Source organism: Chanos chanos, chromosome 3, assembly GCF_902362185.1.
Source record: "Chanos chanos chromosome 3, fChaCha1.1, whole genome shotgun sequence".
Taxonomy (NCBI): Eukaryota; Metazoa; Chordata; class Actinopteri; order Gonorynchiformes; family Chanidae; genus Chanos; species Chanos chanos.
This window is the reverse complement of record NC_044497.1, coordinates 8,457,501-8,475,142: the sequence shown is the minus strand read 5'-3', so window position 1 is coordinate 8,475,142 and position 17,642 is coordinate 8,457,501.

Below are 17,642 nucleotides of genomic sequence, written 5' to 3'. Positions count from 1 at the left end.
AATTTCTGTCCAGAGCTGTAGCCAAAGTATTTGTTTTAATGTGAAGCTCAGGGCTCCGTGCATGTCATTGAGGTTTGCGTTCTCTGCTGCAACACCTCTCTGACAGACAGCGCCTTTGCCAAGCCTTACCCTGTTCTCTCTCAGACTTGTATTTATGGACACCCCCCCCCCCCCCCCCCTTAAATGTCATTTGGATTGTTCTATACAGGGATTTGGGGATTTTTCAACATCCAGCAGAGGGAAAATCCCATGAAATCCCCATGTGATGAAATAGCTGGACTGCTTCCACCAAACCATAGCAAGAGAAGAATATGGCTCTGGAACAGTGTGGAGTTTCTCATAGGAGTCTTAGAAGGGTTTTGATGTGACCCTTCATGCTACAGTAAAGACAGTATGAATGAAGCACTAATGTAAAATTTCATTTTATCTATATAGATTCCTCTGACTTAAAGTTTACATCTTTCAGACTCACTCATTCTCATTCATTCACACATTCACTCACTCAGTCACTCATTCACTCACTCACTCACTTACTCACTCGTTCGGCAAATCAGGAATCGTACTTGGCATTGTACGGCACTTCTGGTCCACTGTATTTGAAGTCCACAGGAGACATTGCATCATCCAGAGCTGTGGCTTTGTTTCCCTTCAGGCTCCTGATGGCTGTCACAGTCTCACTAATGTTGGGTGGGTCTGTCGGCATGTCCAGATCCACAGGGGGTTGATAGGATTGAAACAGTTGTTTAAGCGGTTGTCAAAGCACTTCCTCCTACGCTTGACGGTTTCCTCAGCTGAACCCGGGAAGGATCCAGTGAGTGGCTTCTGGCTTCCAACTGCATCCCCCCCCCCACCCCCCCACACAGGCTGGTTCATGTTTGATTTTTCAGACTCTATTTAGGGTCGTTTGTTCAGCAGTTCGGGGGAAAGTTCCTCAAGCAGCACGCCGGCTTTGTTTTCTTCATCCTTGTATCTTCAAATGAAGTAGTGACCTGCTCACCAAGAACCCATCCAAATCTGCCTGATTCCAGGTAAAAGATATGCTCGATATGACAGTTTAACCCTGTCTCTTGTATCCCTGAGGATTTCAATCTGGACTTTTCTGCAGCCTGAAGATGTGTTTGGCCACTTGTCTGACTTTTTTTTTTTCCAGCACAGTGGAGCGCAGCTCAAAGGCACCATAGTCTCCATTTTTGTAGCCATGGTTTCAATCGCTCAACCTCCTGTGAATGCTGGAAGGCTTGCCTGGCTCCATAATCCTGCAGCTACTGCCCATCAGAGCAGGTGTGAACTGATGGCCATTTCATAGTCACCCCTAGACTCTGAGCTGCTTGCTAAGGAGACAATGCAGATAACAGCTGCTTTGCTATTCTGTCATTTTTCATCAAGCCTGGAGCTCTTGATCCCCCCTTCAGTTCAGCCTGGGGCGGTTTGGTGCCCACTTGTCGTGTTTTGCACATGGAAACATTGCAGGAATCCTGTTGGTGGAGAGGCTTTGTTCTGGCATGCTAGCATGTTCACTCCTCTTTTCACCGCTGGATGGTCTCAAGACCTAGTTAGTGATTACAGCTGAAAGCAAAATGTGTAAGCATTAACTATTTCTTCACTGTTTCACTAAACATATTACACGCTCTCTGGCAAACCGTCTAGATACAGCAAGTTTATGCGACACATAAATGAAATGTTGAAGGACATGCAGCGGAGTAACGCTTGTTCAATACCAATTTTCAATCTGAGAGAGTCTATACTGGATAGACAGCACGCTGATTATCTCCCAGATCTTTGTGCTGAACTAGCCTTTGGATATGGCCTGGATGTTCTGATGTAATCAGTGGTAATACTAATCTTGAGTAACAAGCTTTGAGATAATGAAGTAAGGGTGCACTGACCACACAGCTGCCTAAACGAAATGTTCTCAAAAAAAAGTACTGATCTGTCGACAATGTGCTCTCTCCTCTCCCCCCCCCCCCTAACTCTCTCTCAAAAAAAGCCACAAAAAGAGGAATACATGTTCTAGTGTATATTATATGTATACCTACACACACGCACACACAGATACACACACTCATATCATACATGTAAACCTGAATATCTGTATGTATAGATCAGCGTACGTGTGTAACTATACTCAGCTATCATTACATCCTCTGTTATCTGGCCCAAGATCACAGTTGGTGAGAACCAGAAATCTCTAACATCAACCGCATTGCAACAACAGTGTCCTTGGCCTAGAATTTCAGCACCAAGGACAGCTGCCAGTAAAACACTGAGCCAGCACAGAGCAGGGGCAGGGCTGAGGGCAGAGGTAATCCAAGCAAGACACCTGTGGCTCTCTGCTTTAATTGAAAAATAGCCCTCTCAGATCAGCTCCCTCCAGCTCCCAACTGTTACCTTATTATATGTTTATGAAGGGATATCTGGAAGCTCTAATATTAGCATGTTTACCCATTAAAGGGGGGGTTCAGAGTGCTATTCTGAGGATAAAATGAAGTGGGGTCTGAATTTGAATTGAGAGTACGCTGTGAAGGACATGAGACTACATTTTGGTGCCGGTACATACTGTTTAGTCACCGGTTCAATTCAAGGTGGAGGTATACATTTAGAGAGCATTTATCACTGCATTATTACTAGCCTGTCTAAGCACTTGAATAGGTGTTGTTTCATGTCTCATAAAGGGCAATGGGTTCTTAGTGAAAGAAGTGAAAAGAAGAGAGTGAGTGATGTGAAGAGAAAAATGGGCAGAGAAGAGGGATAGAAGGGGAGAGGTGAGAGTCAAAAGAAGTATAACTATCAGATAAGACACTAATGGGAATAACCCTCCCCAAATGGCTAACTCAATTGAGGGCTTGTTTGACTTCCCTCACAATACATAGAACAGAAGTATTACCTGTTCCATTACATCTTATTTCAAAGGTGTTGTTGAGGTAATGGAGGAGTTTTCATTTGATGGACGGCTCAAACACTATACAGGCAAAAACCCCGAGGAGAGAAAACAGATCATTTAGAATGTGATCAAAGGCAATTACTTCATTGGCTTTGCAGCATCAGCTCTTCCAGGATATATGGTGTACACACACACAAAAAAAAAAGCAATTGGGAACAATGCGATTGAGACTAATGGCAACTGTAGATAGAGCCATATATACAAAAAGGTTTACGCTTTGACAAAACAAAAATCTCCTCCACAAAAAAAAAAAAGAGAAAGAAAAAAAAAAATTTGTGACATAGGTGCTCTGAGCACAGGGTAGCAAAAAATGATAATCGAATACATCCTCCTTTCATTTTGTCATCGACTGTGTTAGCTTTGTTTTTATCTGTCTCTCTGTGGGCTTTCACTTCGACAGTTTGTCATCAAAACATTTTGAAATGAAATAATTTGACATAAAATTCAAGATAAGCTTGTTGAGCTTTTGTTTTGGTTAGACGTTAGAGAGACTTCTTTGTTGTTTTCTGCATGAATTTGCTGTGACATTTCATTTTTGAATGGGGTAAGTACTTGTCCGAAAACAGCAGAAAGTAAACAATGTAATTAAATAATTGACTAATCACAGGAGCTTTATTGGCAACAATAACATATTTGAACAGTGTTCCCAGGGTTTCCAAGTCTAGAGAAAAATGGGATTCTGTAAAGATGACAGTTAAAATGAATGTTCCAGAACTTTAACAGTGTGAGCCCCCTGTACGTGGTAACCATATTCAAACGGCGGTCGTACGCTCCGTCCATCAGAAGTGCGCGTAGAGGCTGGCCATGTTGGTGATTAAATGGGATTAGGCCATTGCAGAGTGGCTTGATTTATTTCCTCATAGAATTTGAGCAGATGTTTCATAATTACAGTTACATGGGTCCCTCTGTTGTTATAATCCACCAACTGTGCCCGGTGAGGCTCCGAGTGGGCTAGGCAGTGGGAATTACATGGAATCCCATGGGGAAATGCTGTTTACTAACAGTGTGACTGGATTTCAGTCACCATACTCCACAGCAAAAGAGAAGAGTTACAGTTACTGTTGTTATAGGACAGCTATGTGTTTTTGTTTTTGTTTTGTTTGTTTGTTTGTTTTTTAATTTCACCATTCTGCACTTGAAACTTCTATTTGGTGTGAGTTTAACGCGTTTCACTGGCTATGATAGCTGAGTTTTAAGATTATTTAAACGGGTTTACTGAAGCCGCAGTCGAGAAATTGACTGACAAATCTTGCAGAGGATAGCTTCGGATAGCTTTTTGCAGGTAACGAGATTTTGGATATTTCGCTTGAGAAAGCTGATGATAGCTGAGTTTCAAGACGCAAGCATCAGCATCCTTATAAGGTGAAAACAATAGGAGCGTGTGATGCCAAAATCGGATTTAGCCAAACCCTGGCCACATATCCACCCACTATTTCCAGCTAATGAATAGCATCTTGAAACTCAGCTGTTGCATTCAGTGTAATGCATCAATTGTAGCTCTTTTTAAAAGGACCCCATCCTTTAAATCCTCCTGAAAGGACTGATAAGAATGGTAAGGTGCACTACTAGAAACAGGTTGGTGCTTCTGCCTAAACAACTCGAACCATTATATCAAATAGACACACGAGGGAAAAATGCAGGTGCTTTTGAGTTAGCCCAAGACGTGCTATGCATGGAAACCAGTTACATTTATTATCTGGTGAGAAGCAGATTATCAATAATTTCATTATATGACATTCTAGTCATAGAGTTGTCTTTTTTTGTCACGCCATATTGTTAGATCTTGAGTCAAAACTGACATTTGATAGTGATTAAACTGTGAACAACAATAGAAAGTGACAGATGTAAACTGTATTATACGATTAATTCTAAATTGACAAAACAACCAGTGCAAACAGCTAATCGCTAAATCTTTTCCTCACGTTAATCCAAGTTAAAGTTCTTTCCGGATCTCTCTGAGAGCATCTGACACGATAGAGCACCTGCTGTATCTTTCTTTCACCGTCAACAACGCTGCAGCATCTTCCCCGTGATACAATTTTCTCTGAGCTCACTTTGAGAATTAAGGAAGGTGATTAACAGTCATAGCTAAGAAAGACGCACGGGTGGATCAGATCCCCGCTCGCGAACGCCATTCTTTTGATGTTGTTGTTTTGGTATACTGCACCTCCCCGTCATTTGAATATCACAAGCAGAGGGGGGCCCGTGCCCGGCCACTCGCTGCGCCTTTGTTGCCGTGATTAAAGCAGGTGTCGCGTAGGGTTGTGTTTGTTAATGACAGTTTGCATTTAAATAGCTGTCACTCGTCTGTCAAAGGAGGGAAGCGTTTGCTTCCGAGCCTCCGAAGAACTCCGAATGCATCTCTTTTACATAAGCTTAACCCAGCTTTGCAAATGAGCCGAAGAAGTTTGTTGTTTCTGTTTTGTTTGCGGGAATTTTTTTTTTTTTTTTTTTCAAAGAGCTGTGAGGAGTTTGAGCTTTGAACGGGTTGAATATCAATGCAACCTTGTTCATGTTTTTGTTTCGTAAGGTGGGGGTAACATAAGGCTGTGGAACTCCCCCCCCCCCCCCCCCCCCCCTCTGATTGCAGTACTCTCTCACGTCACCTGTAGCGTTCCACATAATGTTCGTGGGAGAAGTCCAGCAAGGTTTCGTACAACAACAGATCTCAACTAGTTAAGTTTGTCATTAGATGTTATAAAGCAAATGAAACCCCAGTCCAGTTTCAGCGCTGCATTCTTCACATTCATATCTGTGGCCGAAAGGAATCTTTGTCTCAACTCTGTGACTCAGATGAAGCAATCAGGTTCAACCGCTACTCCTATTCCTGAGGCGTTGGACTACGGAGTCGTTTTGTGCTTTTTCTCCAAACTTCAAAAAGGGAACTCAGCGCAGTTGCTTTGATAGGCCAAGCTGCTTGAAGTCCCAGGCAACAAGCTTTTCCCCCACAGCACACAAGCCCTTTTCTTGGCCCTTACTGCCTATAAAGAAGTTGGTGGAAAAATAAATAGGGGAGGCAGAGTTGCCTTCAGTGGGTAATTAGCTACGATCACACTGTTTGTGACCATCAGTGGCGTTTTCTCCTAATTACTGTTCGCATAATAAACCGCCAAGGGTGTGAGGAGTAACCTGTGTTGATTAACATTAGCATTTTGGAAGTGGCTTTGTTTTTTTTTTGTTGTTGTTTTTCCTTTTTTTTTCTTTTTTTTTCTTTTTGTAACTGGGCCAAACACTTTCAGAAATGAGGAGAGGCAACCAGTCATCTAAGCTAGATTGGCTAGCAACTGCTCGCTACAAAACATCAGCGCGAATTGTTAGTCATTCCCCTGGAGTTTTTTTTTTTTTTAATTTTATATTTCTCAAGGTAAAAAGGCTGTGTTCTGTTTTCTTGCTTTTTCCAATTACTGTTTTATTTGTACTTTTACACGTGATGCTAGCTCTAATTCCTTTTTATCATCTGTAAACAGGCTGGATTGCTCATTATGCCAGCCAATCGATCCGACACTTCCTAGGAGGGTGCAGATTAGCGGTCAACTTTTAGCACCAAGATCAATAATCATCTCCCTAATTGGGTATTACCAGCAGGGAGTGTCCACACCAGCCACACAAACAAATGAAGAAAAGCCCAGAAGAATCCTGTCAAGGTTTCTAAGGCAAAGGCTGTTATGAGCCAGACCAGCCAATTATTTGGTGCTTTATGTAATCACAATGTTGTGTGTCCTGGAGAACAGTCTGTGCCTTCAGTAATGCAAACATATGATATCACACACACACACACACATACACAAACACAGAGCTACACAGATAATTTCAATATGATGTGTACTGATCTGTTGACAACATAAATGTCATTTTAATCTTTTCCCTCCAAGAACGAACCCTACATCAATGCCCCAATCCATTCATCAGTTCATCAATTCATTTGAATCTTTATCCCCTCGTGGAACAAACTCTACATCAATTCACAATTTCATGACTAAAAAGTAAATTCAAGTCAACCTTCACGCTCAGCAACCACAGTTAGGCTCAGGATCACTTACAAAAGGAGAAAGGACGGGCGAGTTTCATTGTATCAGTAGGGAGAAAAAAAATATATAAAACACGCACAAAAAAAAAAGAAAGAAAGGAAAAAAAAAAAACGAAGAAACTTCCATGAACAGTGGGTTTGGCCTGTAATTTTGTTACAGAAACAAAAGCACCAAGTCGAGGCACTGGAATGTGAATTATCAGCTCCTAAGCCAACGTGAACAGGAACCATCTGTCGCAAAACTACTCTCTCTCCTCTGATGCATAGAAAATGTCTGAGGTTCTTCAGCAATCCAAACCATGTGGATCTTCTAAGATATGCCATCAATTCAATCATAGACTTACCGGATGAGCTAGCGGGCTGAATCGAACAGAGAGCAATGAAATGTTCTGTTCTAAAATGCTGAAAAGCCTGGTTCTTACAAAGACGGACATGGTTCTTGCACCTGTTTTAGTCCCTCTTGAACATTGAGTCAGCAAAATCACAAACACAGCTGAGGATACTCATCTGTTATAACTTTACTTAAATGTGCAGTCATGGGTGTTTTTGCATAGTTGCTAGTTTCTAGAACATTCTGGTCATTCAGTTTCCACTTTCTCGCAAAGAGGAGGCTATATTTGGTAAGTTCTCCCTCTCTCTGTTTGCAGTGATTGGAGTAGATAGGGAGGTGTCGGTCTCATTAATTTTTAGCCATCTCTGTACACACACCTGGGGCACTCGTAAACCCCGCCTGTGAGACCTTGCAGTTGATTAGTCTCCAAGGTGCACCAGACAAGCTCCATAAAGAAACACAGGAGGGGTTCTTAATTCAAAGAGAGATCTCCCTTAGCCTAATCAGCCAATGGTGAAAGCAAATGCTGGAAGGAGTATTCGCGAAGGGAGGGGAGAGGAGCGTGAGTGTGTTTTTACTACTGTGTTTCCGAAGAGGTCGGGACACCGTAAATGTTAATCAGGCTAAATACCTGGAGATGAATTACGAGCTGTTTGTTCGATATCCGTACGGCTCAGCTCGGCGTTGTTACGGAGCAGTGCAGGTTATGTCGTATATCTGTTCACATACCCTTGCCATACAGCTTTTAAAACGCTATGAATGAGGACAATGAACTTGCGCTTAATTTTACCAAGTACTAAAACAAGTGAAAAAAGATCTCGGGCCTGCTTGGGAAAACGAAGGCGGCGTTTAGGGAGCCGGTTTCGCAGCATGCGAGTCGCAAAATCGGTAATTAGAATTTATCAGGCTTGCTCAGTTCCCAGGCAACGGCACTAGGACACAAACTAAGATTAGTGCTGCAGTGAAGCCTTCTTCCCCTCCTGTCGGATCTGATGCGAGGTCTTGGCAGGGCCCTCTCCTACACTCTGACACCCATACTGCCACCACAGCTGCCTTCCAGAGCCCTACCTGCTGTTGCTTCAAGAGGAAAACAGCATGACTTACACACAATTACACACACAAAGTGTGTGTGTGTGTGTGTGTGTGTGTTTGACTGTCACAGTGCACATTCTTATAAATATCATAGTATAATAATCTGATCACCGTGCCCTGCACAGAATGATCATATTTGTGTCACAAACGCGCGCGCACACACACACACACACACACACACACACACACAGACACACACATGCACACACACATGCACACACACATGTTTTGTGTGCCTTACCCGAAAGCATGTTACACAAATTTAAATGTTTCAAAAATGAACTCTGTTTGTTATTTTTAAATTTGTGTTATTTATTCACAAAACATTACCATGACTACCTTGTTGCTATGTAAACTAATCTCAAACGCATTATCAATCTTCATTTTACCCCTTTCAAAAAAAAAAGAAAAAAAAAAAAAAAGGGCGGCTGGGAAGCTGAAAAAGGGTCTGGCCAAAGGGCACCAGGCCAACTTTCTTCTAAACTTTGGCACCATGGTTGGCTGGTTTTCTGTCCTACATAGAAAAAAAAAGTGCCTAAGCCAGTGGAGGCTGTCCTTTGGACTTTTAATTGACATTTTGCAAAGGTCTCCTTGCTGAAGTATTTCTCCTTGTTCCGTTATGGTTGCTGTCCTTTTTTATTATAAAATGGAAACTAGCCGTTTCAAACTTATCACGTTGTTGTTGTTGTTTTTTTTGTTGTTGTTTTTTTTTATCCCCCAGGGGGCACGAACAATGAAAACAATGTCTCCAAACGAGTGAGCGCACGAAAACTCTCCCCCTTACGGTCTCTTCCCTCATCCAAAGCAATCAGGGTCTTTTTATAGAGCGTGTTAGGAGTTGTTTTTGGTCGAACCTCGAGCGTGAAGCGTCGCTAACATAAATTCCTAACGAGGCTACAGAAGCCATATTCTGAGCAAACCCCGGCCTGTTGCTTCACTACCTCTGCCGCAGAAAATGAGTGAAACTTCTCGGCGATGTGACACTGAAGGGCTCCCTGCTAGGTCTCCAAGGAGCTGACGCAGCCGCGGTCTGCCAGTAGATCGCAGTAAGGCATGCTGACAGATGGGTGGACTCCCATGTTTTATTGTCACTGTTGGTCTGTCTGCTTTTTTTTTTTTCTCTCTCTCAAGATGTTCTCTACAAAAAAAAAAGAATGAATAAATATGACAGAAAAATGACAGATTTCACGTATAAGGCCAACGCTGAATCCTGACCGTTTATGTCGTTTTTTAAGCGCGTTTTCATTTTGAAATGGACATTGCTACTGAAAGGCATTTTCATTCATTTCTTTTGTTGCAATGCGTTCATTTGAAAGAAATGGATTGAAAACCTTATTTGATGTCACTATTTTGTGTTTGTTAGTTGCCTGTTAGTTGCTTAAATGTTTCTGTTGTTATTAAAAGGATTGTTCAGTTTTAAAGACAAGCTTCAAGATTCAGTATGCTGTGGCCATTTCACCTGTTCATGTAAAAAAAATCTATATGCAGGATTTTCATTATTTTCTACCTCAAAAAGCGTTATAAATATTGAATATGCCCAGACACTGTGAAGTGTTAGCAGATTTTTATGTAGGGTTTTTATCTATTGATTGCAGCCTGTGGATTGTCTGTGCGTATGGAAGATACACACAGAGAGAGAGAGAGAGGGGGAGAGAGAAAGAGAGAGTTAAGTCCAAGGTGAGCAGTCTTGTATCCTGAAAACTCTTTGCCTCTGATACATGTTGTGAGAAAAAGCAGCAGAACCAACTAATAAAGAGCAGTTTGGATGGATGGATAGATAGATAGATAGATAGATAGATAGATAGATAGATAGATAGATAGATAGATAGATAGATACATAGATAGATAGATAGATAGATAGATAGATAATGTTTATTAGATAATGTTTAATATATATTATTTCAAAGGGATATGGTGGGATACTGAAGTCTGAGTGACAAAGCATTCCACAGCAAAATACTGATTACAAATATCACTTCAAAGTCAGTTTTCAATGTAACTTATTGTCATCGATCATTTTAGCAGTTCTCCCTAGTCCCACTAGTTTCGACCTCTACTGTAATTGCTCTCATTGTGCACATACATAAGTGTTCATGGTCTTTTCTCCACAATGTATGCTGCTTACAAATGAATAGCTTATGATATTTGAGGCTGCTGACAGAAGTCTAAATACTTTTCTTTTTTATGTCAAGTCTTTCACTTTATGTGAAAACATACCATAGAAAACCAGTTCATAGGCACATGAATTTCATGTTTTATCCCTTTTAACTGATTACTGAACATACAATTTAAATGAAAATAATATTTAAAAAAAAGCAGTAAATGTGTACGCAAAATGCAAGTAAATTAGTTATTCTGAACATTATTTCACATTTGGAGTGAGTGTTGCTTCATTGTTCTTTCTCACCTGTCTGTCTATAATAATAAACATTTAAGTTCTATATGGTACCAAACCCATGCTGATTTAATAGTCTGTAATACATTATGTATAACCCCTTAAAAAGAAACCCCTTAAAAAGAACCCTGCACAGTTACCCTGCACACCCCCCCCCCCCCCACACACACACACACACACACACACTCACACTCACACGCACACACCCCACCCCTCTCAGCACACATAAATCAATATTATAGCAAGGAAAACCTTGTAATCTCATATTCACCATATATATCCACAGAAAGAGCACTCTACACTTGTGGACTTGATAAGAGAAATAAACTCCCACTTTGACATCCGGGCCAGTGTATGATACTGTGCAGGTACTTATTTAGCTGAGTGAACCAAGACTGGCAGGTAGTCTCAGTCTTTGGCCAGGATGTGTTCAGTGCTGTGTAAGAGACAGGGCCTGTGGGGTAGCCCCTCCTTTTCTTCTCTGGGCCCATGACTGATGGCTCCACTCATGAGTGGCTTGCTCAAAGGGAAGTGACATCACAAGCCCCAGGCCACACAGTCACCCGCATAGAGCTGATTTGACAGGCGGTCGTGGAACATCAGACGATGACTGACTGAACGCTGGGAAGACTGACAGCGGGGATCTCAACAACACACATGTTCAGATGGCCTCTGCTCTTTTTCTGTGTTTTTTGTTTTTTTTTCTCATGTGTTCAGTGGTACATCTACCATACGTTACAGTTACTACTTAATTTGCGACAAGGTAACTCAGAGGTTGGGTGAAAGCTATTATTGCGCATCAAATGTCGCTTTGTGTTTCTACTGTTTGTTCCAAAAGAAATATATAAATATGGAAATCTGCGTCGCTCTGCTTTATGAGTGCAGAGTTATAAAAGATTTGCTGTTGATACAATTCAAAGGCACCGCACGTAATTCCTATAAAAATGAAAAGGATGACTTTGTGTTGTCTGTCACTTCACAGACAATGTTCAAATGTTTACAGTATTCTAGTCTGCGCAGAGAGACAAAGGCGGCTTATGTTTTGTTACACCATCTATTTATAGTGCTTATAGTGGATCGCGGGTTTTTTTACCCTTAGAAGGGTTGTTTTTTTTTTTTTTTTTTCACTCTGTTGTCAGCTAAACAGACCAGACAGCTTTGCCTGCTAATTGCAAAACACCTACACCAACCCTGGTGAGGATATTGATTGCTCATCTCAACATTTCAAACAACTTGAATGACATATTGAAATCAATGGAAGAAGGGCTGTGAATTAGACTCACAACTCCTGAATCCTGGTTCTACATACATCCTGCACAACACAACAGCCTGATTCTAATTCTCAAACTTGCCCTTATGTAGCCAAAGCTGTCTTACGATGAACTTCTACAACCTTTTTCGAATGACTTAGACATGAACCTCCGTGAGGTCTCTGTAAAATCTCATGGATTAAGACTAATTCCCGATGTTGTAGGGCAATCTAACGTTATTAGGAGACCATTTGTGAATGCATTTCCACTGAAAATTAGACAAGTGTTCCTCGAATGCTGTTGAGTTGCTGATGCACCAGGCTGTTTGTTTAATCAGCAGTGACCTCTCACTATTCAGCCCTGAGTCTTCAACCTTATTTATAAATTTATGTATTTTCAAGAAGAGACAAAAAAAAAAAGCTAATATTTGTTCACAGAAGCAGTAAGAAAAGATTTACAAAGGAGAGATTCGCACATACCTGGGCTTGAGCAAACCCTGCAAATACTCTGCATTAATGAACTTTTCATCAAAATGAGCACAAGGGTTTTGTTTTTTTTGTTGTTGTTGTTGTTTTTTAATTATTTTTAGAAATGACTATAAGGTTGGCTGAGGCTGTTTTTAAAAATGCTGGAGAAAGAAGCCTGTACCTCTTGGAAGTATTGTAATGTTTTTCAACCAAATAAATTTTTCTCTTTGTCTCGTCTCCAGGCCTCTCCTTCGAAATGACTCACAAAACTTAAGTGTACAGTTGTACGTTTCCCGTTGGAGAGGTTGTCTTAAATGTCTTCGTTCAAAAGAAACTGTTATGCGTTTTTTTCAAATGGAGAGCTGTTTATGCAACGGTTGTCGAAGCCAAACCTGTATCCACTAGCATAATGCTGTTGGGCGTTTTTAGAGAATGTAAGACCTTTTCAACTCCACTGTGGGGGAAATCTGCTATGAATCTAATGATTCATCCCAAACTATATATGGGTATGACATGATAGTTTCCGGAGATGTTCACACAGCTGCACTTAACAAAACGCGTGTTGCTTAACTGACACAATGACGTGGTGACAACATCGGTCCTCGTTCAAGATACAGGGAGTCGCCTATTATTTTGGTGCCAGTTTGCGGATGGTAGGCTAATCCGGTTCCACTTTCCAATTACACGCTTTTGTTATCTGAATTATAATCTGTTATCATCTGCAGTTAAATGCCATTGCACGACAGTAACAAGGAGATAAGGCTGGACATAATTTCACATCTTAAAATATCGATTAAAAAAATCAGTGAATATTCCTGTGTTTCAACATGTCCTGTAAAATGTCTACTTTTTAACTAAGCTTTTTAAAATATGCAAACTGAGATCATCTCAGCCACACCAACACGCAGGTGCGCAATACAAACCATTTTAATAAGAGCAATTACCATAATAGGTACCGTAACTTTACCACAACACAACCATAGTTATTCATGGAGCTCGACATGAAGCACCTGCCTCACCACCACAGGTGAACACAAACGAACATTTTCGTCGCGAATGCACAGAACAAATTTTAATGGAAGGAAGTATATCCCCCAGCATGCCTTTCTTCTTTCAGTTTCTCTATTACTTTAAAATAAGCAACCGACTGTTAAAAACAGCCAAGTACGGCCATAGTCTTCTCTGTTAATGGTTACACAGATATTATTAGAGGAGTCTCCATAAAAAAACGAAAATATTGGCGAATTATGATCCTCGGATGCTCAGATTCGTAGTGGACTGTATCATTTGTAACGCATTGCTGCTCTCTACTGGCAGCTGAGCGGTACGACTGTAATGTGAGCATAATCACCGACGGGATGAAACAGCAGTGGACAATGGCATGTACCCGTTTAAGGCACCAGTGCAAAAGCAAGTTACGCAACAGGACAAGGAAAAAAATCAGTGATTTCCTTCAAAAGAAAATTAATTATCGTCGCGGCAAGCTAGACTTTTTTTTTTGTCAAACAACCTGAAATAACCTGTAAGTCAAACCGTTGAATAAAAAAAAAAAATTAAAAAAGAGTGATTTGACCTGAATATTGAGCTAATACTAAAGGTCCTTTTGTGCCCAAAGCTCTTTTATTTTTCCGTAAAGTTCTGTTTTTTGTTTTGCCTTTTCCCCTTTTTTTTTTTTTCATTAATTGACGATGGAAACTGTTCAAAAAGGACTGGCTTGACAGCACAACTATTAAGGCAAAGCAGCTTTCTGAAATTTAATGAAATATGAAAATTTATTGATCGTAAATTGATTCATCCTCCAACTGTTCCTCCACACAGTCCAACAAAGATAGTACAGTTGAAGTACCAACGTTATCAGAACGATACACAAGCCAATTTATTTCACTCAGCCACTAAGTCGATTTTAAATTATTTTATCACCAGTGCGGCCACAATCTCTGACAAAGCCTCTGGCTTCATTCAATAATCACCCTCAGTTTAAAAATGATCAAGCGTTGTATGTTCTGCAGATTTGTCCCAGTGACTCCGGGCCAAAGTGCACTCATATTTTTACAGCTCATTCTGTAGTCAAACTATACATTTCACTTGTATGTTCTTCTCCCTCTTACTGAAGTGACCCAGAGTTTTTAACCTTATCACCTACTACACTGTGAAAGTGTAGAACATTTTTCAATATGTTATCGAAATATCATGGATGCTCATATTTTGAATTCAGTGCATTCTACTGAGACCTATTGATAACACTCTGGTCTATACAGTGGATGCGCTGGTTTATTTGTCTTCATCAAACGACATAATGTCGTTTGAAACGTGATTGTTCAAAAACAAACAAATAAAAATGAAGAAGTGCATCTTTTACCTTGTACAGCGTGACACATGAAACATGACTTGAGATCATTTAGATCAAACATGACTTTTTATTTGTGACTGAGATCTGGCTTAACGTTGGTGATCTCACCTCACTTGGGTGAATTCTGTCCTCCGCACTGCAGCTTCTTAAATTCCCCAAGGTGGTGGAGGTGGCTTAGCCACCATTTTCAAAAACTGTTTTAAATGCGGATTTATGCCCTTCGATGTCTACTCTACTTTTGAGGTGCAACTATTAAAGATTAATGTCACTACCCCTATCCTCTGTTTAGGTCACCTAAAACTAATAGTAAAACAGATCACCTAAAACTAATAGTAATTTTATTTAAGAGTTTTCATCAACAACAAACTGACTTTATTTGTCACACACACACGCTGAGCAGTGAAATGGAGCCTCTGCATTTAACCCATCCCAACACCAGTGAGCAGTGGGCAGCCTCTGTCGCCCAGGGACCAACTCCGGGTCTTTTTGCCAGTCCCTTGGTCAATGTCGATTACTAGCATGCATGTTTTTGTGGTGGAAACCCACGCATTCAAACTCCACGCAGAAAGGACCAGGGATTTGAACCCAAGACCTTCTTGCTATGAGGTGACAGTGGTAACCACTGAGCCATCGTGAGGCTCCTGAACTTTTATCATTTATGGCCTCTCGCTCTGCTAAACTATTGATTGTAGAGGATCTTAATATTCATATTTGTTGCCCATCAAAACCTATGGTCAATGAGTTTTTATGCCTTGTGGATTCTTTTAATCTCATTCAATCAGTGTCGGGTCAAACACATCAGAAGGGTCACATGCTAGACCTCATCTGGTTTCTCTATCTCCAGCACTGAAATTGTTGATAAGGGGTGTCTCTGACCATCTTATGGTTGGGTTCAAATCCACATTGTCTTGTCCCCTTCCCAGCCCCCGCTCCCTCGTCCGATCTGTAAACTCAGCCACAGCCACGCGTTTCTCCAACACATTCATGCTCACTCGCTTACCTCGTATTTCAGATGCCCTTCCCTCTGGCACCGACACTGAGGAGCTAGTTACTCTATTCATCTTATCCTGCTCTAACACTCTGGACCGTGTAGTAGCTCCTTCAGAACCTAAAAACACCCAAGGCTAACACAGTCAGCACCCCTTGGCTTAATGACTCCATCCGTGCTCTTAGACGAGCTTGTAGGAGGGCAGAGCGCAAATTGGAAAAAAAGACAAACTCCAGGTCTCGTACGACATGTTAAAAGATTGTTTAGAGCTTTACCAAAGCACTGTTAAGTCAGCTAAAGCACGATCTTATGCTGAACTAATTAATAAAAGTGCCCACCGACCTAAAATACTGTTCAACACAATTAACTCCATCTTAAATCCTGCTGCTGTTGCTGCTGCTGTTGCTACCTCTGCTTCCACTACTAAAACCTGTGAGGACTTTCTGAATTTCTTCATCTACAAAACTGACAACACAAGATCTCTCATCTCACCTCCGGACATTGATCCCTCAGAGACACATCATACGGTCGGCCGCCTCCAGCAGTTTCAACCTGTGTCGTCCTCCCAGCTATCTGAGGTGGCCTCACACGTGAATCCCACCTATTGTCCCTTAAACATTATACCGTCACGCCTCTTCAGGGAAGTTTTTGCCACAGTTTGCCCCCTTATCTTGGCTATAATTAATAGTTCCTTAATAAAGAGAGTCGTCCCTCTCAGTTTTAAGCATGCAATTGTGCAGTCCTTACTCAAGAAACCTAGCTTAGAGCCCACTGACCATAAAAACTACAGGCCCATCTCCAAGCAACCATTTATTTCTGATATTATGGAAAAAGCTGTCTTTTCTCAGGTCTCCTCCTGCTTGAGTTCATTCAACATCTTTGACAAATTCCAGTCTGGTTTTAGAGCTCTGTATTGTGCGGAATCAGAAGTCATTATATTTGGTCCTCCTAGCTCTGTCACTAGCCTAAGCAATGCGCTTGGTCCCCTGTCTGCAAATTTGCACAATCTGGACTACTGTAATTCCATATATATGGGGTTGACCCATTCCAGCCTTTCTCAGCGACAAATGGTTCAAAACGCAGCTGCTAGACTTTTAAGTGGAACTAAGAAAAGACAACCCATCACTCCTGTCCTGGCTCACTTGCATTGGTTCCCGGCGAAATACAGAATTGATTTTAAAATTGTACCATTTGTTTTTAAAGCCCTGAATGGATTAGCTCCACAATACATTGCTGATCCCATATTCTGCCCCCAGATCACTCAGGTCATCCTCTCCCCTCAGTCCCCCACTCACACCTCAAAACCAAAACTAAAGCTCCAGGATAGTCTCCCGTCCCGCATCAAGTTCTGATCTACTATTGACAATGTTAAATCAAACTTAAGACTCACCTTTCTTCTCTTGCTTTTAACTCAGTCTGAGGTTGCCCCAATGTTTTTTGGGGTTTTTTTTGTTAAGTCCACCTTTAATTTATTTTTAATGTCCTCCTGCTGTGTTCCATTCTATTGTGAGTTTTATTCACTTTTTTCTTTCATTTCTTATTTTACTACTTTGATTTTGATTTTATCGTTTTATTCGTTCTGTGTATTTTTCATTTTCGTTCTGCCTTTTATGTATAATTCCTTTCGCTCATCTGTTTTTATCTCGGTTTTACGCCTCGGTTAATAAAGTTTTTGTTTTCTATCCGGTATTTCTTTTCTGTTCTTGTGCTTTCATTGTTCTTATGTGTTTTCTCTTCGTCCTGCTTTTCCTCATGCCCTTTGTTCCTTTTGTTCATGTAACCTTGTATTGATAATCCATCT